Source organism: Aythya fuligula, chromosome 10 (genome assembly GCF_009819795.1).
Source record: "Aythya fuligula isolate bAytFul2 chromosome 10, bAytFul2.pri, whole genome shotgun sequence".
NCBI lineage: Eukaryota > Metazoa > Chordata > Aves > Anseriformes > Anatidae > Aythya > Aythya fuligula.
The window spans coordinates 20796767-20821030 of NC_045568.1; the positions used below are offsets into that span (position 1 = coordinate 20796767).

General features: G+C 42.8%; 1 long non-coding RNA gene across 3 annotated transcripts; it reads left to right on the top strand.

Moving 5' to 3' along the window:
* Positions 1-7308: 7308 nt before the first annotated feature.
* On the top strand, positions 7309-24141 carry LOC116493249. 3 transcript variants are annotated; one of them, XR_004253726.1, is made up of 9 exons: positions 7309-7426; positions 12498-12586; positions 14030-14174; positions 14280-14516; positions 14919-15113; positions 15434-15533; positions 21404-21629; positions 22569-22673; positions 22754-24141. It is a non-coding gene; the product is annotated as an uncharacterized LOC116493249 (long non-coding RNA). The 3 variants fall into 3 exon arrangements; XR_004253724.1 differs by having other exon boundaries at positions 22569-24141; XR_004253725.1 differs by lacking the exon at positions 7309-7426 and adding an exon at positions 12027-12144 and having other exon boundaries at positions 22569-24141.
* Positions 24142-24264: the final 123 nt, after the last annotated feature.

Here is a 24264-nt window from a genome sequence, read left to right on the forward strand (position 1 = left end):
GGCCTCCTCTGGAGCAAACTTGCTTTCCAAACAAAAACTCCTCCTGATTAAAGGATAATTCAGGATGTACCTGCTGGAAGTGGGACCCCCATGGACCTCTGCTGATGTGAAGCAGAGAAGCGGCACCTCTTCTGGGCTGGTGTCCAGCACCCTGCCCAGGAGGATGGCCTCGGGACAGAGGGATGGAGCTGAGCACAGGGGACAGGAAGGCAGGTCCAGACCCATTGGCTCAACATTCATCTCTATCTACTCAAATCCAGTCTGCTTCTATTGTTCCTTTTCTTCTTCCCTGCCTTGGCCTAATTGCATTGTCCTCTGACCTCTCAAATGCTTAGCCCAGCCTTTGTCCCCATGCCAGTTTAAGAACTAGACAGGAGGAAGGAAAAAAACACAAACCACCACCACCAAACAAAAACAAACAAAAGCAAACAACTAAGAGAACGTGGATCTGTAAGGAAATTGCATATTTTCACTGTAAAAGGAGATCACTAGTGGAACATACTTGGCAAGAGTATATTCATAGAGTTGAAAAAGAGCGAACAGGGAAGGGAAAAGCTCAAGAGCCTTTGAGGACGCTAAATAATTCAGGGTAGTAGTAGCATTGCTGCACCCATCTCAGGAAAGATTTTTAATACAATTAGAAAAGGTTCAGGGTAACACAGTCCACACAGTCAGGCTTTTAAAGTCGGTTTTGTCTCTTCAACTACTTGTGCATAAACTTCTGGCTTTGTGCTTCCCTTGCATGTCTTCTAGTGATGGAGAGAAATTAGGATTTCGTGTGAGACATCCATTTTTTACTGATCCAGTTTAGCGATATCAGAAATGCATGAGTTAGAAAAGCGGATAAAACTTGATGTTAAATGAAATATAAGGCTCTCAGTGCATGAACATCTCTTTTGCTAATACTTTATTAATTATATAGAATTTTCAAAAATCTCCTTAAATTCATGTTTAAGTTAGTACGTGTGACAAGTTGAGGACAGATAATATTATATTGACATGGGCTCTTCACAGAGCTAGTTAGCGGTGCGATAATAACAAATGTTCCAGGCTTTGCTTTTTTATTTCCTGCTCAAGCAGAATGTACTGCTCTTCGGTGTCTTTTACTTCCAAGTGTGAATAGTTCATCTCCCTCAAGTCAGCAAAACACTGATCATAATTGCAGTTTTGGACTTCAGGTAATGAGAGAGGTTTAACACCCTGAAAGATCTTTTCTTCATTAAAGTGATGTTTTCAACTACTATGGTGGGTTTTTGATAATAAATCAAGGTTCAGTGCTCATTTTAAATGGAATCTATAAAACAACAAAATGAAACAAATCCAGCCAGCTTATTGATCAGGGCCGGGTTGTCTTCTGTCTTTTTTTTGCCGTTATGTTCTCGTGTTCTCTTGTAAAATACATGCTGCTTTGTCTGAGTAACATACATCATTAAATTAAAAGGAAAGTTACTTTCAAAGGCACTAATGAAAAACATCCCTATCTGGTGTTCGCTGCCAGTGACAGACTTTAAAGGGTGAAATATTGGTGAGTACTGGTGAATATATACGTTAATTTAGCAGCAAATTAAAGCAGCAAACTTAAACATCTGCTTCTTTGTTAATTCCATACGTTTTGGACAGTTAGTGACTTGTTTCCTTAATCAAGAACTTCAGTGCTTATATGACCAAAATCTCTGTTCCAGATTTGCTTGTGTTCTTCCTTGTTAGTAGCAACATATGGAGATGCACACCAGTCATGAGGGCTGAAATTAGTACCTAATGTGGAAGCGGGATTGCTATTGTTTGATGGCTTTCTTGTTCTTGTGGAACTAATTCCTAATCTTTCATGATCATTTAATATGGTAAATCCTGCATTAGTGCTGACTTCATTTCTAGGACAATCTGTAAGAGAAAATAAACTCTGGCTCTGACCACTGAAGTTTGGTTATGTGAACAGTCAACGAATTCCTATTAAATTACAGTGCTGTTGATTGTATTTTTTTTTCCCTATGGTGCATTGTGCACGTGGAAATGCTTTGCCTGTGAATCCCTTTAACTCCCAGGGGCAGCAGAGGCTTTCTGTGTCTCAGGGATGCTCTGGAACTGCATCAGCTCTTCTGGAGGAATGGGTTCCCTGGAGCAGACTGCTGCCAAGAACAGCAGTCCTCTGCTGTAGGCTTTGCACTGAAAATGTCTGCCTGCCTCACACCAGTGCATTGAAATGCAGCGCGACAAGGCAGGTACATTGGGTTTTAAGTATGGTTTTAATTTTAGGCTCCAGAAGATCCGTTGTAAAGAGATGCAGCCATATCTGTGTGGTTGTGCTCAGTGGTACACATCTGAGCTGAAGTCACTGCAATGTTCTTTTTCTTCAGAGCTACCAGTTATGCAAAGTGAAGCTTTACCTGAGTAAGGATTAGGGTTTTTCATGTTTAGCTCAAACCATTTAATGGAAAGCGATCTATTTTGATGGGAGGGGAGGGAAGAACCAAAAGCACAATCAGAAAAGGCTTAAATACAAGCTTCTCATTTTAGTTCTGAGTCTTTCATAAATACTAGAAGTCATTTTGTTTCTGTCAACAGTCTTCTGTTTAAAACCAGCTTCTGTTTAGAATACAATAAGAAGGAGGAATCAGACTCAATAATTTGCTTATGCTTCTAGTAGTTGTTCCTTACTTTATTACTTGCCAAAGTGCCAGAACTGACAAATTATCCAATAACACAAAACCGAAGGCAACATTGCAGTCGTCGTAAAGCTGGATTAGTTTATAAGGTATCCTTGTTGTGTTTCATGAAATGAATAACTAGTGTTCAGCAAACCTGTTGCAGATTCTTTTCCTCCTCCTTTCTTTCTTCTTTTTCTTCCTGCTACTAAAATGAGCATAAAGTTGGACGTTTATTTACTTGTCAAAAGAGAGGAAATTATTCAAAAAGAAAAATTGTATTCTACCTAAGCCATTTCAGAACATGAAAGTAAATGCCTTGGATTTCGAGTTTGCTGGTGTTCCTGAGGTCTTTGGGTGGCTGCATTCCTGGTGTGGGGGAAACAGCTATTTGAGGTTGGAGGTATTACAGTACAGTAATTTCTTTCCAGAGAGTAATATTCAAATTCACTTAGTGAATTACGAAGTACTACATATTGAATTATAACTAGCTTTTGATTTAATATTAAGCTTAGAACTTGCTGAAGGCTTTTGCAGGAAAATATATTGTATCAAGGCTGGCAGTTAGGGCTTTCTTGCATGTTTTGTTTGTTTTTATACTGTCAGCTGTAGACGCAGACTGCTGTCTCGTGTGTAGGTGTGCACATTTGATGTGCCTTGCTGTGTTCCCAGAGGTGTGCGAACATGACAGCGCTCCTCAGGTCTGCAGAGATCAGTGTCCCCAGAGCAAAGCCAGCAAGGAGCTCCAGGAAAGGCAGCAGATTTGCCTTGGTGTGGACTTTTTTTTTTTTTTTTCATTTCTAGTTTTGCTTTTTCTTTTGCTAAGTTTGGGGCAGGTTGAGCAGACCGTGCTCCACTGCACTGTGATCCTCACTGATGTGGGAAGCAAGTGCTATCAAGTCCCTTTAAAAGCTGAAGTATAGCAGTGCGTTAGCAGAGCTCTACAGCTTCCCAAATAAAGCCGGGCTGAGTGTGGTGGTTCGTACTGGGTGCAGAGCAAACCTGTTCCTCCTGAGTTGCTTTGCAAAGACATTCCTCCTTGCCTACCCCTCTCTGGATGCAGATAACTGGCACTGCGTCCAGCTCCACAGAAAATAGCCATGTTCTGACCCAATACTATGCAATTTAATAATTAGGAGACATTTTATGGCACAGTTCTCAGTAGAGAAGAGCAAGTGCAGGTCACATGGAAGGCACGATGAAAGCTGTGTTTAAGTCTATTTGATCTGATTCCTGTCCCACAGCCCGTTCTTCTCATGTCACAGCCCACAACCAGGACGTTCTCCTTTATGGCATGTTCCAGTGGACACGAAGGCCACAACTCCCATCTGTCAGCTGGCACGAGAGGAGGTAACCTGAGCACACCTCCTTCCATGTAATTACAGGTTGCTGCAGCCTCTGGCTGCTCCTCTGGAGAAGGAGATAATTGAAGTCACTACGCCATGTGCCACTAATGGATCATCCAGGTCTTTAACTGATCCTCTCTGGATTTTTATTTTTTTTCAAGTGTAACTTGTATTTTGCCCTGCCATTAACATGTCAGGTCACCCGAGAGTGCTTTTATGAGTGTGCCTACATAACAGGATGCCCAAATTAATTCTGGGTGTACTTGCTTCCGTAGGAGGGGTGTAGCAGGAGCACCGATGAATCAGCCTGCGATGCTTGGCGTGTCCTGGTGTGCACCAAGGCAGCTCCACCAGCGTGCACCTCGTGCTGGAACCACACAGGGCTGAGCATAGTGAGTGCTGCCAGGGCTGGGGGAGAGGTTCCCTCTCCCAGTTCCTGGGAAGTGCTGGAAAACACAAGCAGTGCCAGAATGGAAAGAACCTTCAAGTTGTTCTATTCAATCATTTATATTTAGCACCTTGTAAGATGAGTGGGAAAGCAGCAAAAACCTAATTAGGTGCGGTTTATGCTAAAAGAAGAGCTACCCCGTAGGAGTGGAGTTATTAATAGAGTTCATTAGGAACAGTTTTGAGACTGGCACTTAACTTGGCAATGTGCTATTGAAATTTACCAGTGACACAAAACCTAGGGAGGGAGGCATTGCTGGTGCAGAGGAGGTTTGGTGTATAGGAAGAAATAGTTGACTGGGAGGACTGCAGTAATGAAAATAAGATGAATAATAATAAAAAAATAAAAATACGCGAGAATATGCACTTTGGTACTTAGAAGTCAAAAAATTCCTGCCATAACTGGAAAATTACAGTTGTAGATGATGGAGGCAGAGAACAATTTGAATATTGGAGTTGATCATTGCATATAAACCAGAACATTGGTGCAGCTACGCCAGCCAGTGCATGTAGGTTGCTGTTTACTATTCTGATCACAAGGGCTTGAAATGGATGCTAATCGGAACAGGTGAGGACAAAGGCTCCCCATTCCCTCCCCCGTCAGCATCCCTGCCTGTCCTTCAGCGGGTTCCCAGAAGGACTCAGTGCAAGCAGCCCGGCAGTTCAAAGCCAAAGAAGACATCAGCCTGCTTTTTGCAGAGGCATCGGGATGAAATACCAGCAGGTGACCACAGCAACGTGCAGTCATGTCAGCAGACGTTTCTCCTGAATGAAGGACTGCCAATTAAAAATCCACCCAAAGGAGTGGCAACCCCATTCTGTAGGACCAGAGCACGCAACAAACCCCGCTTGTTTTTGGGTGAGGTTGGACTCAATAAAGAAAATCATACCACGAAGGAGAATACACCTGGATGGAGTGATGTCTGTTAGCGCACAGTAAGACCCAAATACTCAGACGCCACCTGTTTTTAAAGCACAAAGCAAACTCTTGTTCCTCTGGTATCTGTGAGTGGCAGGTTCCCAGAAGCTGATACCTGACCCACTTGGCTCTTCTTGCCTGCAGAGGATTTCTGTGGGCCAGCTAAGCCTTTTTGCTGGTGACCTGCAAAGTGAGGAAACATCTCAACTTCACAAGAAAAAGGTAGACGATCCTTTGCAGGCATTTTAAAACTATCCATTTTTCAAAGATCTGAGCCCTGCATATTGGAGGTGGCTGGGAGGCCTGGAGAGGAACCCTATGTGTCCAGAAAGGGCTCCTTCACCCTGTGAAGAGCTTGTAGGGTTGTACCCTACCCAGGGAATGGAAACAAACTTCTTTGACTGTTGCTCCCCCAGTTTTGTCCTGCACACAGTCTCTCGCATGGGCAGCAGCCTACCTGCTTCTCAGAGCGATGGGGTTTAGTGAGGTACTACAGCAGCCTGGGCTCGGGTCGCTCAGTGGTGAGGTAAATCACCCACCAATTCGTTCCTGATGCTTTGGTAAGCTGGCAGCTGCCACGTGCACTCTTGTGAAGCTGGAGACAGACCTCTGTGCTGTCAGAGCTGATGCTGCTGGCCAAGGCAGGCGTTTGGCTTTTTGGGGAGGCTCTCGTGGCACTTGTGCCATTGCTGGGGATGTGTCCTAACCTCGGTTGGTGCCGTCTGTGGACAGGGTTCTGCAGCTCCCCTTGCCCAATCAAGTCCATACTTTCTGCTCTTGGCTGGAGTGCTTTTCTTTGTTGCTGCGCTTTATTACCAGCCCTTGCCCCTCCAGGCATTTCTCCACGATGTATTTTTCATGACTCTTGCAGCCAAATGACATTTTTCTCTTAGGCCTGCATCTCCTTGCTCCACCCAAGGCTCTGCCCTGGCCAGGACATGCATTGTGCTCTCAAACCCCTCTACTTCTGCACAGGTTGTGCCTGGCTGTCCCAGACCAGGCACCACCATGCTGTTCTTCCTTCCAGCTCGTCTTTCTGCCCAACCATAGAAATAATGAACTATTCCCGCAGCATGTGATATTCCTGCTAGACCATCAGCTCTCTGGTTAGTTAAAATACATTTGTCTTTCCATTAGCTTAAGCTTACAGGAAGAAAAATCTTTCTGTGAAGAAGGAGGATTCCAGCAGCTAACTCCTGCAGGCTCCCGAGACCCATGTGCTTTCTCCTCTTTGCTTTCAGGTCTGAAAATGACAGGAAGGTCAGTGTGACCATGGCTCAAAGATTGGGACCACAAATTTGACCAATGTTGCAGCCTCACATGATTTTACTTCCTTGAATAATTTTTTATTTTCAACAATACCACTGCTTGAGGAAGAGGTTGACCCATGGAGCCCTTCTAAAAGACACTCTGATAACTCATGCTTTTTCACTGCAGCAGTGCTATTTGTTTGTGTGCTTGACATTTGTCCTATAGCTTTGTGCCACCTACTACAGCTCCTTCTGATTGAATCACTGCTTCCGTTATTATTTCTCCGTTCCTTGACTTTTTTCCAGTGAACTGAAAATATTCTCATTCTTGTTTGCTATTGATCAGATAATCCATGGGTCTGAGCTGGTCTGACACAGCCCAGGCTGCAGTTTGAAGTATTAGAAGATGAATACATGCATGGAGTGGTTTACACTTTTTTACCCACACTTTTGAAACGTTTCAATATATGCAGTACATTTTCAGTACATTACAATTCACATGAATTACATTTCAGTGCATGTAGCGTGCCTTTCCAGGAGGGTTTTCCAAGGAAATACACTTGGTGCATTCTTTTGAAAATCACCAGCTCGGCTGTTCCCCTCCAACAGAAACCTCTGTTGTAGATTAAATAGTCATTTTGCAACCAGTGTCTGGATATTTTCAACAATTTTTAAACATTTTTACTTTTTAAATGCTTCTCACGAGGGGAAGCAATTGTTTTTCAGGCTCAGTGAAGATAAGTGTGTGCTTTCCCAAGGAGGATTTCCTTGAAGTCTCGCCTTGCTTGGCTGCGTTCGTACAGAAACGTTGGACAACCTCAGGTGAGGAGCAGCGCCTGCTCGAGGAGCCCTTCCCCAAGCCCAGGAGTGGTTCACCTCCCGGGATGATCGCTGTTATGGTATTTTCCAATTTAGTATTTTCTTCCTGAGTACTGCAGCCCCCCGCGTGAGTGAGCACAGGGTTTTTCTTGTACATTTGGGTGTTCTGGGGTAGGGTGGGGGAAGCAACCATCCACACTAGCTGGGTGAGACTTAGATGCATGGACCCATCTTGGAACACAATTATTCCTGTATGGCTCCAGTGAGAATATCTGTGCTCTGCTGTTGTCATTGTTGTTATTTACCTTTACAACAAATGCATTTCTTCCTTGAGTTACAACAGCAAAGCTTTTGGAAACTTTTCTGCATCTCTGGGTGTTTTGTAATGGGTTATATCTGGGTTATCTGGGTTAGCTCTGAGGACTTGTGAAGCATCCATGTGCTTTCTGGTAGGGGGAGCAGCTGCAGCAGCGTGACCATTGGGTTTGGGCCACAGATTAATTCAGGTGGCCATGCAAGCCGAGCTCAGGTTCTGCTGGAGGGATCACAAATAGCAGGGTCAGTTCACAACTTCTCACAACTTTCCATGCATCTTCAGGCAGGACAAAAATATTTCCTTTTACGTACACCATTATTACCACCCAGATGACTACAAAGATACAGAATTATAAAACTAATTGCTTCTGCAATTTAGCTTCATTTTACTGCGTGATTTATAGACCTGTGACAAGAAGACCCTTTCCTAATGGAGGCTTTTCCAAATGAATTTTCATCCGTTTCATAGGTCATACTCCTCACTTCAGTTCTTTTGTCTGCCATTTGCTATGGCTGTTAAACAGCTCTAAAATTAAAGTGTGATTATTCAGAAATCACTTCGTAAAACATTATATGCCATTTTCCACCAGTTTTTCCTATATGTCTTGCACTAGGCAAGAGAAACTGCCGAGTTTGAGCTAGCAATGCAAAGTTCATTATGGATAACTGTCGATTAGATAGGAAAGCGAATTATAGAAAAGAGATCAGTGGCATCTAATTGTCTCTCTCGTGGACATGATGCTTTATAGATGGAGGGAACAGCTTGCAGTATCATTGGTGGCACCGAGATTAGTTATAGATCTCTTGCTAATTCAGACTGACAAATTGCAGAATATTTAACAACTATTTAAAAAGCACATTTCCTTTGTTCAGCTTTGGGAAGACAAATGAATTAATAGTAAATTTTATTTTAAAAAGAAAAATGTATCGGTGGTAATGTGGCGTGGGTGCTTTGCTGAGGAGGAAGGTGGGGGGTTCGAATTCTAAATCAGGTATCTAATGTTTCCTTCCTTAAGTTGATCTTGTGATCTTATTGGTCTGATGATGGGTACCGTATTCCTATCCCAGGTAAAGCACAGAGGCAGATGCCATTTCACGCACCCTGAAATGTATTTCAGCTTGTGGTGAAGTGAGAGGCTTTTAGGGACCTGGTGGTTCTTCCAAAGGTGTGAGAGGGAGAGGAATGATAGAAAATTGTAGCTGCCGGTGTCCTTTTTTTCCTAGAGTAATCAAATGCTAAATAATATCACTAGCCTTAGCTGTCTCAGCATTACTGTTACTGGGCTTCCTTTGAGCACGATAACTTATGCATAGGATGCTATTACACCAGCTGAGGGGAGTGAAATGATGAGGAAGTAGAGAGCTGGGAGAGAATTTTGTTATTTTGAGTAAGATGGTATCTGATGGGGGGTGGGGAGGACTGGTAATGAAGGAAAAACAAAATCTTCAGGTAGGGAGAAGGAAAGAAACCTTATTTTGTGTGCCTTTGTGTAACAGCACTACCAAACCCAACACTTCTGCAAGCGCTGGTTAGGGATAGCGTGACCTGGAAAAGGGGCCGCGTCCTCCTCCAGCAGCCAGTGCATGAAAATAGAGAAAGAAAAAGGCCATTCAGTAAAAGACTGAAAATGTCAAGGAAATACAGATGTCTCATAACATATGGGGACTTGAGAGTTAACCTAAAAGACAGAATGTTCTGCTGGAGCCTGTGTGCAAGGTTAAAGCTGTACATATTTCTCTCCCCCAAAGTCTGCTTTTTCCAAGCCTCATTAACCATTTTGCTGAACATTACAATCATTACTCTTCTGCCAGGTTTTACCACATTTTTCAACCTTTTAGGTACAGACCTTAGAATTATTGATCCAATGAATCATACTGACTGAGGTGCTGGCTGCTGCTGAAACACTTGGGTAGGAACCAGGATGTTGGCTCAACATCAGGCAAATCTGGCTGAATGTTCCTTGCATGGGGAGTGTTTTTCCACATGCAAGAAGCAGCAGCGCTGAGGGTATCACCTCCTTGCAATTTCTGTGGTAGCGTACATTTATGGGCTTAAAGGCATCTAATGACAATGATGGCCAGTTAAAAATAAATAAATAAATAAATAAATAAATAAAAATAAAAAGGCAGGGACCTTTCTTCTTCACTACTGAAAATTCCTCATTACTGCAAATAATGAGGTCTGTGTACCATGGAGGCATTCTGTACGCAGCACCTGAGGCTAGTAATATTTTGTCATTTTATTAGCTGACTGGGTTCCTTTGGCTTGCGCTGGGAGGAGCATGAAGGGGTTTGACAGAGCTCATGGGGTGCAAAACTCCAGGGAGGGAGGGCTTAAATGACTGCTAATAATTTGTCTATGCATCCATCTATCCATATATATCCATATATCATATACCTATTCTCATATACGTGTCTACAGTGCTACTGTAGATGTGATGGAAGCAGATAGATATTGGTCATGCCTCTTTTCATATGTTTTTGGGACGCCAAAAACTAAGCTATTTGTGTGAACAACTGATTTTGACTGAGCTACAGAAAAATCCTGTCTGAGCTGCCAGAGGGCATGGCATCAGGGGCTTTGGATTTTTGTCTTGTAGTCAGGATTACGGTATTTAAAGAATGGGCCTAGTGTTTATCCACCACACAAATGATTAGTGCAATTTGAAATCTAGAATAAATATGCAGCCAGATGTGGTGCTGCCTCTGACTCTGTTGCTAGTTATTGAGCCTGGCCATTAAAAATGGAAATAAGGCCTTTTAGAAAAGACACAGTGAAATCACTGACACAATGAACAGCAGCTGAAGTTATCCTGTTCCTGACACATGTACCCTAATTGCAGAGGTGGTCATAAACTTCGGTCTGCTTCTCAAGAGATATGACAATACAATAACTATAAAACAAGTAATTACAGCCAAGATATTAAAGATTCCCAAACATCTGCTAAGTCTGGGATGAGACATAAGAATGAACTGTCTGATCTTGACAAACAGCTCTGATGTGCTCATCTCAGGCTGGATCTGGATGGATTTGGGGAACAAACGTGGGACTCGATGTGTAGGCATTTGTCCAGGGGAAGTCCTGAAAATAGAGAGCCTATTTATTAAGCAGAGTGTAAAGAGAAAGCCTGAAGGATCCCCACTGCAGAGCAAGGTGTTACTTTTATTTTCATTGTGCCAGTGCCTGCAGGAGCAGCAGAGATTGCAGCCTCACAGCACTGGTGCTGGGGGGGCAGCAGCTGAGCCCCCCCTGTTCTGGGAGCCCACGCTCCAGCAGAGCGGGCAGGGACGGCACAGATGCTGCCTGCGTTGCTCATATTTCAGGTTGCTGCAGGGAATTTAGAGCAGTTAGGAACGAGATGTTCTGAGTCTCAGACCAGTACTTGAACATCAGGTTTCTTTGTCCTCTATCTCAAGCACTTCACGTTCGGGTTTTCACTCTACCCTGGCTGCTTCAAGCTGCCAGTGCAATCCTGCGCCTTCCCCAGGCGCCTCGATGAGCAGGATGAGAAGCCTATCCCTGCACATCCTAAATGGGGTGCATTCCTTTTATTACTTATTTTATGAACTATACTGATCCTGAATAACAGCAAATAAACTAATTACATCGTAAGCACTTTTTCTTTTATGTTTACAGAATGGACTGCATAATGCATGAGTTTAACAGCTCCCCACGCTAAACTGGGATTAAAAAACTGAGTATGGGTATCCAGTTTACCACAAAACGTACATTAGCAATGAACACAAGACAACGTACTTTGGCAGATCTGACTTACTCTCTGTCAGTTTCAAAAGGAACAAGCTGTAAGGTTTATTTTGTAGAAAAATATTTTGATAGCATATTTAACGGATTTTGCCAATTCACATCTCTGTTTTCTTTTTAAGAATAAAGAAATTGAAACAGTTAATAGCTTTGAATGAAATTAACTTTTCTTCAGTAAACCAACCAACCAAACAAAGCAGCTATGATGATTCTCTTGCAGCTTTCCAAAACAATTAGGCAGTAATGACTGCTGAAGAGATTTTCATGTTGTTTCAAACACTGGTTGGAACAATTGGAAGCCACAAATTTTTCTCTTTGTGACTTTATTATCTAAAAGGAAATGACTAATTTGGAGTTTGTTATTATTGTTTTATAGTCCATGAAATATAAATATATAAGTAAACACTTCCATGGATTTAAATATATAAAATACATAATGTGGAATAGTTAAAAATTAAATAGTTTTCTTCGGCTGAGGCTGAGCTGGGCTAAATTATAACTAGGATTTAATGTGGTGGTTTTCAGTTCTCTATTACAGCTCTCGTGGATTGTAGCTGCCAGTGAGTTTCACACCAGGAATCATCCTGTTGATGGCACTGGGACCTCAGTCAGTCCTGGTGCTGCTGGGCGGGATGCTCTGCAGGTAACGCTGCTCCTCATGCTTCTCAGCCATCACCGGTAGCTACATCCTCTCTGAGAGGCACACATATAAAAGAAAAAAAAAAAAAAAGGCCCATAATTCATTTAAAGATGACCCACGTTGAAGAATGTTCTATATTGCCATGCAGTAGGACCACTTATCCTGATATTTAACTTATTTTCTAACTCAATTTGAGTGTATGAATGAATCATGACATAGAAATAACATTTGAAAAGAATGGGTTCCTTGACACTGAACAATTGTTGATCAACGTTAATAGGGGAGCAGCGAGGTCAGGACTTGTCCTGTAGCCTTTTTCATCCCAGAAATACTAATTAAATCTTGCTCCTTTGCAGTCAGCCCAGGGCCCATCTTGCCACAGCCGGCTCGTTCCTCAGGAGCTGTAATCCCTTCCTTTGACTCTCCCCCAGCTGGACTGCCCCAGGTAACTGCACGCAAGGACACACCAGATGCTCTTTCTGGCATGTCCCCTTACTCTTACCTTTCCTGCACGGTTTAACAGTCCCTCAGCTCTACCCAACAGGAATTGTTCCAGGCTATTTTGGTCCTCATCCAGACCATATGTATTTCCTTCCCTTTCAAGTGTGATAGATATGTGCTGGAGGTGGATGTCCCTGATGGGCGCATCTCGTCCCCTCCTCTCCAGAAGTGCCTGAAAACCCTCTTCTCCACGCCATGCTGTTGCTCTGTTTGTGACGGCACTTTCTGCCACCTCTGCGCCTGCTTCTCCGAGTCCCTTTGTGTGTTACACTGCCCCTGAGCAAAGGAAAGAAGTCCCAATCATTTCTGCGAGCTGTTACATTAACCTCCTGTGTCCCTTCTGAGATCTGGCTGTGCTCTGATGGCCGCGGTGCTCTGCCCTCTGGCACTGCCCAGGTGGAGACAAGCTGCGGCTGCTGCTTCTCTCATTTCTTGTCCCTCTCTCCCAGCCTCTGCTGCTGTTTTCCCTCCTGTAGCAGCCTGTCTGTCACACAGGTTATTAGCTTGCCAGCTCTTTCCTCTGCTGTGTTTCCTACAATGCCAAGAAAAATGGGATCCTGAGTCCTAATTTCTAGGCGCTACTACAAACAATAAGGATTATGATCATTGCTACCAGTGTTTCTGATTTATTCCATTATCGTATCTCTTTATAGCATGAGCTTCATTGTATAGTAATGATGGAGATAAATTTTGGCCCCTTATTTTTCATAACCACTTGCTAGCTATATATCATCAATTTTCCTCTCATTTAGATATGTGCTTCTACTTCGGGAAAAGAAAAAAATATCCCAGTTGTCTAGGTAATAAAGCCAGCAAAACAAATTCTGAAGTGTATTTTACAATGGAATTTGATTGTGTTAATTTTTCATGTGTTAAAAAAGAGGATGCTTGCTCTCTCTGGGAAATGTTTGTTTTTATGGTTTGTTTTTTTCTGACATCCATAACTGGTAGTCATGTGGAAGATCCTTTTTTTTTTTTTTTTTTTTTCATGAGGAGATAGAAACATCCCAACGTTTACCTGCCAAGTTCATTGGAAAACTATATACTAAAATTTAGTGAGGCTTAGTGTTGTACAGTTAAAGCTTGAAACAAAAACTTCAGGCAGTGTGAACCTGCATTTTGAATGTACACATCCCTGCACATCTGGTGAGAGTATGGGGGGGAGGAGGGATTACAAAAGCCCTCGTGAACCTGCACTGCAGAGCCCAGTGCTGTACCAATGCTCCTGCGTTGTCTTGTGTGGTTTCATTTTGGGTCGTTAATGTCTGTTTTCATGGGTGGCCAAAGCACGGCCTGTGGATTGACTCCACCTCTTATTCACTTTTTTGAAGGATGACTCACTGTCCTCACTGCCTAAGGAAATAAATATTTTGTTATGCTGTTTCAGTTTCAAACACCACAGATGGAAGTCTTGGCCCTCACCAGTCATCACGTTGCAGAATTCCCTGTGTCCCTTTGGGAAGTCAGGGTGGGGATGAGCGAAGTGGTCCTCTGGGAAATGCCTGCAGAACATCGTGCTGCTGGCAACTCAGGTGATTCCCTCTTCCCACCTCCCCTTGCCTCTCCTTTTCCAGCCAGGATACATGATTTTACCAACAAATTGTTCCTAATTCTATTTATTTTGTATTTTTAACAAGGAAATTGAGGAAATATTCAGATAAATTGGAAGTGGTCCTGCTGCACAAGAATGAGAAATTGCCCACGTGGTTCTGTGACATTGTTCTTCAGCTGCAGTTCTTGGGAGATTGCCGCAATTGTTAACATCCAAACAAAAACAGTCTAATGAAAGTGTTTTAATCTGCTGATCAGCTATTCAGAGAGGAAGGGATAGCCGTGCTAGGTGTCTTTGGAGTGTGGAAATTAATGCGGCAGTGGTAAGCAGAATATCTGTAGTTATTTACAATTCTTAGCAAGCTATTGTGTGCATAATTTTGTTGGAGGTTGATTTAGCTTCAGATTTCATTTCCTGCACCTTGAGCAGCTGGAGGAGCTCCAGACCTCATCCCTCCGTTGGTCTGGATGCATCTGAGCCGGGAGCTCAGCATTCTAAATTCCCAGGGCAGTTCAGACTGGGCAGATCTACTGGAAAGCCATTCAGAGAAGATAATATAGGCCCCTGTTCTGAAATCCTTCCTCATAGTGTAAATTTCTGGTTTAACATGATTTTAAAAAGAGCTTTGTGATGGAAATCCAGCCCTCACAACTTTCAGTCTGCAGAAGACTTTTTTGATAAGATTCTTAATAGGGTAACCCTAAGTGTTGTTTTTTTTTGATAGAGCAGGCATCAACAAGGATGAGAACTCCTCTGTGAACTGTGAAGCTGATGGGACATCTGCTGTTTCTCCTTGGCACCACGGGGATTTGATCAGATAACATAAGGCTTGTTGCTGGTGAGCAGCGGCAGCAGACTGTCATCAACAAGCGTTTATTAGAGTTTGAAGATTGAAGGAGATTTGTCTCAGGTGTCACAGGTAACGAGACCTCACCAACACCCTATTGTGCCCTGTCATTATTGTTTCACACAAAATCATCTTACACCAGAGCCTAAAACCATCCCAGTCCTCACTGCTACCCGCATGGGTTGCAGACAGCGCCAGGGGCCAGCCCCTGGGGGGAGAGGTGCTGCTTGCTGAAACAAACCCCCAAGAACAAAGGGAAGGCACGGGCAGAGGTGAGCACAACAGCTGTGCCTGACTGTCCTCATGTAACGCAAGCTGCTCAGGTGGGATATTCGTGTCCTGTGTAGTTATTTCCTTTTCACGTCAGAAGTAATGTTGCCTCTCATTTGCAGTAAACACAGGAAGAAGGATGAGAAGTGGATGTGGTTGGCTACAGATCTTTAAAGAGAGGATGTGATCCAGCCTTGAGACTGTTTTCAGCTGTAACAAATGGTAATTAACAGTTTATTGATTAAGACAAATTAGCCTAGCCAATATGCTCATAATAAAACCAAGGGAAAAAGGTTCACAGAATAAGACCAAGTTCATTATGTTAGATGTATTTAGGTTCCACAACATATTTAGAAAGACAAAATGTGTTTCACTGTGTTTTTTTTTTTTTTTTTTTTTTTTTCTGCCTAAATATTTTTACCAAAGAATATACAAACTCTCCCAAATCCCTACATGGCTGTGAATAAATTGGTGATGGAAAGAGTCTCTGGGTAAAGTTGCAGCTCAGTCCAGCACATGTGGAGGGTTAGAACAGGCCAAAGCTGTTGAAAACTACAGCACTGAGTAAAAATTTCCTCTGAAAAGAATAGACCAACTAACAGTTCTATTACTGATGCACTACGGCTGTGAAATAGTGCTATATCAATTTCAAGTAAATTCACATTATTGTGTGTCAGAGTTTGTAGGTGATGCTGGAGGAACCAAAAATAATTAGTCTTTTGCTGCTGTGATTTCATACACATGTCAAAGTACAGCACATTGTACAGAACTTTTAATTAAGAAAGCAAACTTTTGCTAAGCACTTCTTATTTGTCTCATTTTTTTGTCACGTTATTCCTTTTTGTATTGCCAAAAAATGCTGGACTGTTGCATCAAACGGCCAGACAATATCGCTTTACCCAGAGGCACATGCCACATGAAGGAAGATATTTTTCTTTTACTGAAATGAATCTTTAAGAAATATATTCTGAGACAAGTGAAAAGAAAGGACACAAAATGCAAGAAATTGTCCATACTGAGAATGTAGATTTTATTCATGCTTCGTCTATATAATACCTGAAGTCCTTGTACTGCTGCTGTTGTTTGTAGTAAATTATGTATCACCTCTTTTCTGACTCTTTTTACTATTATCTCCTCAGTTATCTGTTCTTTCTCCCCTACTCATCATCTTCCTTCCTCTTCATAAAATGTTATAAAAGAGAAAATTACTAAGTTTGAGGAACAGATGAGAGGAAAATTATGTGCTTCCTATCTGTATGATCAGGCATTGCTTGTGATTGTATCTATTGTGGATGAGGCAAATAACTGCGAGGCCTGAGTAATAGCTTCAACTGGGTGAACTATATTTGAGGAATGGAAGTATCATAGAACACTGAATATCCTGAGTTGGAAGGGACCCACAAGGATCATTGAGTCCAACTCCTGTCTCCACACAGGACTACATAAAAATAAAATGGGGTGTCTGAGAATGAATACTGACTATATCAGTTGTTCTGAAATTATTCATGTATTGTGGTCATTTAATGCTCTTGAATATTCTGGATAAGAAAGAAAAATTCCAGAAGATCCCATTAAATTTCAGGGAGCTGTTTGTTTCTTTGCTCTTGGAAAAAATGAAGTTAACTAGAATATTCCTGTGGAATATCAAGAAGCCAGGTTTGGCTCATTTTCTTTAGACCAGGAAACCAAATTGTTCCTGTTTCACCAGTCAGTGTCTGAAACACCTGGCTGTTGGTTACTGTGGCGAGGTGAAGGCTGGCTGGGGTCTTTCCTGGTGGTTCCCATCCTCCTCTCACAACTGAATTCCACTCGTGCAAGAGCTGGTGCCCGAACAGATGTTGCAGTGGTACAACTGGTCAAGCATACTAATACTAAATACACGTTTTTGTCTTCTGTGGTCAAGAAGTTGCACACATTTCACTAAAAGGACAAAGAATAGCAGAGTTTACACATACCTTGTTATCAACCAGGAAATTGAGAAGAAATGTCCAGAAGTAAAATGCTTTTGTAGCCATTTGTGGATGTTGTACTGATTAACACCTAAAGACTGAGAGCATCTGACCCTCTGATTTAGTTTTCATGATTCTTTGCAAGACCACAAGGTGAGGTGGGTCTTAGTCTCTGAGCATGTGCACGTATGTTTTATGTCTAAGATGTGAAGAGAAATGCGTAACTCTTTTCTTTTTAGAGGAACAATAAATGTTGTGCAAGAGTTTTAATCTGAATCAAGTTTTTAGTGAAGTAATTAAGGAGGCAGCCTCATGCAGTCAGGGAATTCGTATTTGGAGCTTGGTGCCTGTGGTGAGATGCTGCATAGCCATCAGTAAGAGAGACTATCATGCTGTTTCCTGAGTAAAGAACTTGCACAGCATTTCAAATACATTTGCTAAAATGCATATAATGATGATAGAGCTAGGGTGAGTTTCAGTCTGTGTTTTTTTCCCCCTGGTAAAATAAATGAGGGTTATTTTTTCTGACCGTGCTGGGTGTTAGTGTAGCGTGAAAACTCTATTTATTGAAATATAGGTTGCATAGTGAGTTCTAGGGCTTGAATTTATTCTCAAATAGCAAGAAATGCACTGTGTGGCTTCCTTATAGCATTTAATACTGTAAGGGTTAAGAATGAATTATGTGCTTTTAATGGGACATTAACATGAGATAATGTAACTACATTGATAAGTCTTAGAATATACTTTACATAGGTATTGTACTTGGCAGCGATCTCAGCTGTATCTCATTACAAGGGGAATTGAAAACCAGACTTCTGTGTCTTCAGTGGAAATACCCACCATAGTGTGGTATAATAATATCAGTGTTTCTGTATGCATTTACTTTCTCCGGTCTGTTCCCAAGGCAAAAGGGACTTTGGACCTTGGTATGGCTCAGCCAGAAACCATGGGAGCAGAGGATGTGTCTCTGTTTTCAGTGGCATAGACTCCAAAGCCACCCAGAAACTTTTTACTGGAACACGTTAAACACCTCATGTGTTGGAAGAAGTAACAACACGTGTGTATTAACTGTCACTACTTCCTTTTAAAACTAAAATAAATGAAATAAAAAAAATCCAGTGATGAACCTAAATAAAGTTCAGCTGCTCATGCTCTTCCTGCTGGCCCATTTCTGCGCTCAGACCAAGCGCCTGTTAGTGTCATTCAAAGCCTAGATGACATAGCTCTAGGGGAGCAGCATTAATGAAAGCCTCTTTGCAGGGAGTTCACCTCCTCAGTTTTGTTTCCACGTTCCCTTTGAAAGGAGCTGGTTAGTTATCTGCAAGTCTATTTCGGTTAGACTCGCACAGCCTCGAGTTCAGTCATTAAGCCCTGCTGTTCACTTAGAAAAAACAAATGAGCCAGACCAGCTGAGCAGAGGCAGCGTGCGTGGGGATGGCAGAACCCACTGTGCTGAAGCATCAGCCCCAGCGGGGCCAGCACTGTCCCTGGGCAGCCGAAGGCACGGTGGGACCTGGCAGGGCTGTGGGGATGTGCAGGGGGCATGAGCTGCCCCTGGGCATCTTCTCCATGCCCCCTCTCTCAAAGTGTTCTGGGGAAGCTTGGGGGGAGCTGTTCCCCCATTGCACTGAGCCATGATCCCAGTAACACAGCTGTACAATGCAGGCTTTTGTCCCTCTTACTGAAACTACTTTTTATCAATTCTCCAACAGATATTTTACGAGCAGCAGATGCTTACCTGCTTTATTTGCATTAATTGTAGGAGGTAGTAAGTACTTTCTTGGGGTTTGATATTATACACCCGTGGTCTTAGCTTCAGCTACAGGCAGCAGAAACATGCACAGACCTTCAGTCTTTTCCTCTGTCCCCAGTGTTTGCACTAGCTGCTGTGCATTTCTGCTTTGTACAACATTTCTGTTTCATAGCCGCAAGATTGCACCATACTTCTCCTCAAGTGTGTGTCTTTACCTGCTTAACTTGGGGAAATGCAGACTTTATTTCCTTCCTGGGAGTATCCAAAGAACGAAGGAAAAGATGAAGAAGAGGCTATAAAAAGAAAAGAGTGAAAAAAAATATGGAAATCTCTTTTTCCTATTGAAATGAAGCATATTTCTTTGCCTAATGGGATTTATCCTTTCAGATAACATGTTTTCTGTTGTAAAGAAACAGCCGTTTTCTTGTAAGCTCCTTAAGGTACAAGTTTGTGAGAGCTGTCAAAATATATTGTGTTGCTCAAGCTTGCTGCAGTCAGGTGGCATGTGGGAGAGCCACCGGCTCCGTGCATCCACATCCATCTCTGCCTCGTGCAGCTCCTGCCCTTGTCCCTAAATCAAAGCAGGAGAGGAATCTGCATGGCAGTTAAAATAACGCCAGAAAACCTTCACGAGAGTCATGCTGCTGGTTGCAGTGCTCAGGGAAGAGAAGGAAGGTGCATCACTTGGTGGAAGGGTTAGGAGCTCAGTTTGTTCTTTGGACTGTTTTGGGCGAGGTGCAACGCTCTCAGACCTCTGGGAAATGTGCCTGGGGTGCGAGGCAGGTGCTGCCAACAGTGCTTGCTCTGCCCATCCCTGTGGCTCCTGGTGAAGCCTTGAGGTGCCCCTGAGCAGGGCTGAAACCCCCAGCAGACCAGCAGTGCCTGAGGATGCACAGTGCATGCCCCAAGCAGGCACTGTCGTTTGCTGCGGGCTCTTGTGGTACCCTGAGAAAAGGGAGAGGAGCGTGTCTCCATTAAAGCAGAGTAAATTATTTCGTGTTGCTATTAGCCACAGCACTGTTACATTATACATGACTCCTCGCTGATCAAAGCTGCAGATTCTTTCTCTTGTTAAGGATTAGCCTTTTTGTCAGATGGATGGTGTGTGATAACCTGTGCTTTTCTCACTAAATTGGCGGTCTGTCGCCCTTCCACATAAACTTTCAGTAACTGGCATGAGTACTATAAATATACATGGGAAATAAGCTTTCATTGCTGCATCGGTCGTAGGGAGAGTCAAATATGGGTTTTTGCTTTCTTTTCCTGTTGGCGTGGACATATCTAGCTGCCTGGCCACCCTTGGAAGTGCTAGCTGAGCCTATCTAATTAAGCACAGAATCAGAGTGGATTGAGTTCGAAGGGAGCTGAAAGATCATTTAGTTTCAGCCCCCCCAGCCATGGGCAGGGACACCTTCACTAGAGGGAAGTGTAATTGGACCTGTTAGCTAAATGTGTGAAGTTGCACTGGCCTTGGATTGTAGTTTGCTGTTCATGTTAATTCTCTGCATGTCCTGTGTTCTTACACGGGGCAGGCAGGGGTCAGGGGGCAAAGTCTTTTTTTGTGTAAGATTAAGTACTCCGCATTTGTAAGACCCAAATTAATGGATGACACAAAATGTATGATTTCAGAAAAGTTTAATTTCTGTACCCCACGTTGTGGCATTTTTTGTTTGAAATAAGCACAGTTTGAGACCAGAGATCAGGGGAGGACAAGACACTGTACAGCATAACTGGTACGCCTTCGCTCTGTTCTGATGGGATTTTAAAGCACACACCCACAAAGTTTGCTGAGCTTTCACATATCTTCAGGCTCGAATTCAACAGCCTTCTGGCTCAATGAAAAAAACAACATATATAGACCTGGCTTCATTACTTGTACCTTGGAAGTGACTTGACAGCCATTTAGAAAAATACTTAACATTCCCCAGTTTCCTGGTCCCTCCCTCCCCTGAGGAGCCCGCAGGAGCAGATCCATCCGTCTGTGTCCCCGGCGGCACGCGGGGCAGCCCGCGCTGCCTGGGCGCTTTGATTCATGGAATCAATAACTCGAAGGCTCTGCCTAAAAGGATGGAAAACGCGGCGTGACCCGGTGGATGAGTAATGATGGTTGTGTGTGGCAGAACAACCGGGCTACGTTTGTGTCAACAAATAAAGCCTCTTGAGCACAGCCAAATTACCAAGATCCTTTCATTCTGTTTCTTAAATCTTTGCTTTAAAGTTGACCTTGTTTTCAGTTCTCTCTGGTAAATGTGGTCTGGTGCTACAGGAACAAATCGGGGAGTACGTTTAAGCTATGATTTATTTAGGTTTTATCTTGCCTCCTTCAAAGAGTTTATGTTAATTGCTTCATTAACTTACTCAAAAGCTTTTCTCGTCTTCATTTTGACCAGCCTTCCATGAAATGTCAGTCCAGGGGTATCTTTGTGGTTGTTGTAAGGGCAAGAAAAATATCCAGCAAGAAGTTCTCGTCCTCCTTCCCTTGGCTGCTCCTGCCCCTCTGCTCCTGCTGACTGTCACGGGAGTTCCGGATCAGCCCCCTGGTCTGGCAGTGAAGAGCCCTGGTCTGCATTGAGTCCCTGACAACAAAAAGGATGCAGCCTTGGTATAAAGGAAAAGGTAATATTCATCATATGGCAATTTACTGTATATTAGGAAAGAACAAATGTTGCCTTTTATTGTGACAGATTTTTGTTTTATCCACCAAATTCATTGCTGGAGCAAGCTGGCACTTGCTTCTCTTGAGTCATACAGAGGGTTTTTTTGGCACCTAATACATTAACATGTGTGTATTCTTTGTGGCTACAACTTGAACAAATGTTTTGAAATGATGACAGAGAAAATTACTTTTCTTGCCTACATGAACAAGTAGGTGTCGTGTATTTTAATTACTGTGACCAAGCTGCAATTACAGCTGATAAACATATGGAGATTAAGCTGCAAAAAGAGAGGTGCATTTACATTTTCTTAAGGAAGTGCCACAAAGATGAATAGAAAAGGGGAGGGGGTGGAGGGTGGTCAAAATAATGCCAAACCTATTTATATTAATAACTGAAATTCTTTGCATTTACTTGTGTTATTTGTATTTACTTATAGCACACTCCATGACCTCAAAGATCTTCAAGTGGTTCATTTTGATCTAGAAAGCCCTACTACGTCAATATGTGCTCATTTTGTGATAAACAACCGTGTCCTTAGAGCAGCACAAGCACCGCGGTGTTGTGGAGTACAGGCACAGCTCTGTGTATAAAATAAGCCTGCAAAAATGTGAACCACAGCTTGACTTAAATGTGCATTTGTGTCCCTGTCATCTGCAGCAGCCTCATATCAATGCACAGTGAGGCCAGAACAGCAGATTATCTATCTGGTGACAAGCATGATACTATAATTGAAATGAAACATGAGCTGTTTTTTTTTTGGTTTTTTTTGTTTTTTTTTTTTAAACAGTGCCCATTCTGAGATCTCTGGGAGTTCCCAGAAGACCTTAGGAGGTTGATCTGGACTCTGTGATGCCATTGTTTCTCCCAAGATGTATGAGTGTCATCTTACTATTTGCAGGCTCCTCAGAAGAAGGTTTTCCTGATGTGATGGAACAACTGCCATGCTTCGTTGCTGCAAAGTGCTGTGCCTTCATGTACTGACCTCAAGCAAGAGCGAGACATGGTGACGTATCTCCTCACACTACAGTTCCCAGAAACAGTAATTGGTATTAAAACATTCCTAAAATATGATTTTTTTTTCAGAAGAATAGACTGACCAAAGGAAAGTCCCTTGCAGCCAAGCATTAAATATTTTCCTAGCGGCTCTTGAAATACTTACGTATTGATGAAATTTCACTGTCCTTTGAAACCTGTCAAGAATTGTGCTCCTGCACCTTTATTGCATCATTGCAAGGGTTTGTTTTAGTGTGGAGACACAGATGACTAGCAGCGTGCTGCAACTGAGAAAAGAGGACTTCTGTGACAAACCGAGGAGACAGGTTGGATACACATCACTCCCGTAAATGATAGGCTAACATATTGATCCAGGGGGAGATGGAATCTGCCATATGCTTGGTGCTAAAGTTTCTTGCCTGAAAGAACAGAGCTGGCCCCAGACCAAAACTCTGTGATTAAGCTTGCCGAGAATTTCCTCAGAGATGAAGGCTCCTTTGGCAGCTCCTGTCAGGTCGAAGCAGGAGAGGACAGACGTAGTGGGCACCACTTGCCATCATCTCCAGCAATCTCAGTGGTTTTACTGCGTGTGATAAAAGCAGAGGACCTAAGCACCTGAGATAAAATCTGTGATCCCTCTGAGCTATTTCTCATGCTGTGGTGAATATCTCCTGGTGGAGATTTGTCCTAGTTTTCTGTGATAACGTAACGTTACTATAGGAGAATGTCAAAGCGGTGTCTGTTCAGAGATTCTCTTAGTTCTTACTGTATTCAAATCTATACCTTTTGTCATGGTGTATCCCACTTTACTGTTCTAACATAAAGACAGCAATATTAGTTTGAGCTGTCATATGGACTTCTGGTGATTTTAAAGACTTCTCTAACTGTGCAGTCTGTAGAACAATGGTTGCCATTCATGGCAAGCATCGAAAGGCTTTCAAAATTTTTCCTGGAATGATCAGATGGAGATTTTTCCTACTTAATACAGTTTACCTTCTTGAAAGCACTTGAATTAGCTTCACATCATTCTCTGGTACTTCTCCACAAGCTGGATTTAATGACCTGTTAGCTGGGTCGCAGCCCGACTGGCTGCCCTGGGCTGTCCATGCCAGCCTGCTCTAGCCTTTGGGTCTCAACAGCTTGAAAGAAGTATTGCCAGTACCTAGGTTATTCATGGATGCTGGCTTCCATGGAAGATTCTTGTAAGCACTATTTTAACTTACCATTTGAAGTTATTATGCCTGAATTTTACCCCCTTCAAAATATGTGAAAAAAGATCATTTCCTCTGTTGGCCATCTAAATAAACCTGTGTGTCAGACGTGTGTCAACAGACACGTGTGCTTTGAAGCCTGAAGCTGGCTAGGACCTGGCTTCCATCTGTACCCCTGGGGCTTCCACTGGTCTGGGGGAAATGGCTGCAGCTGAGAGTGGTGTTGATATTCCTTCTCTTCTGCATTCTGTGTCCACACTTCAAACAGACAAAACTAAGATACTATTGAGTTTGGAATTTCTCTAACCTCTAACTTGCTGTTTTTATGAATGGCATTTTATATGGCAATAAAATCAATGATATACCAATCCTTTTCTTAGTCAGACTCAG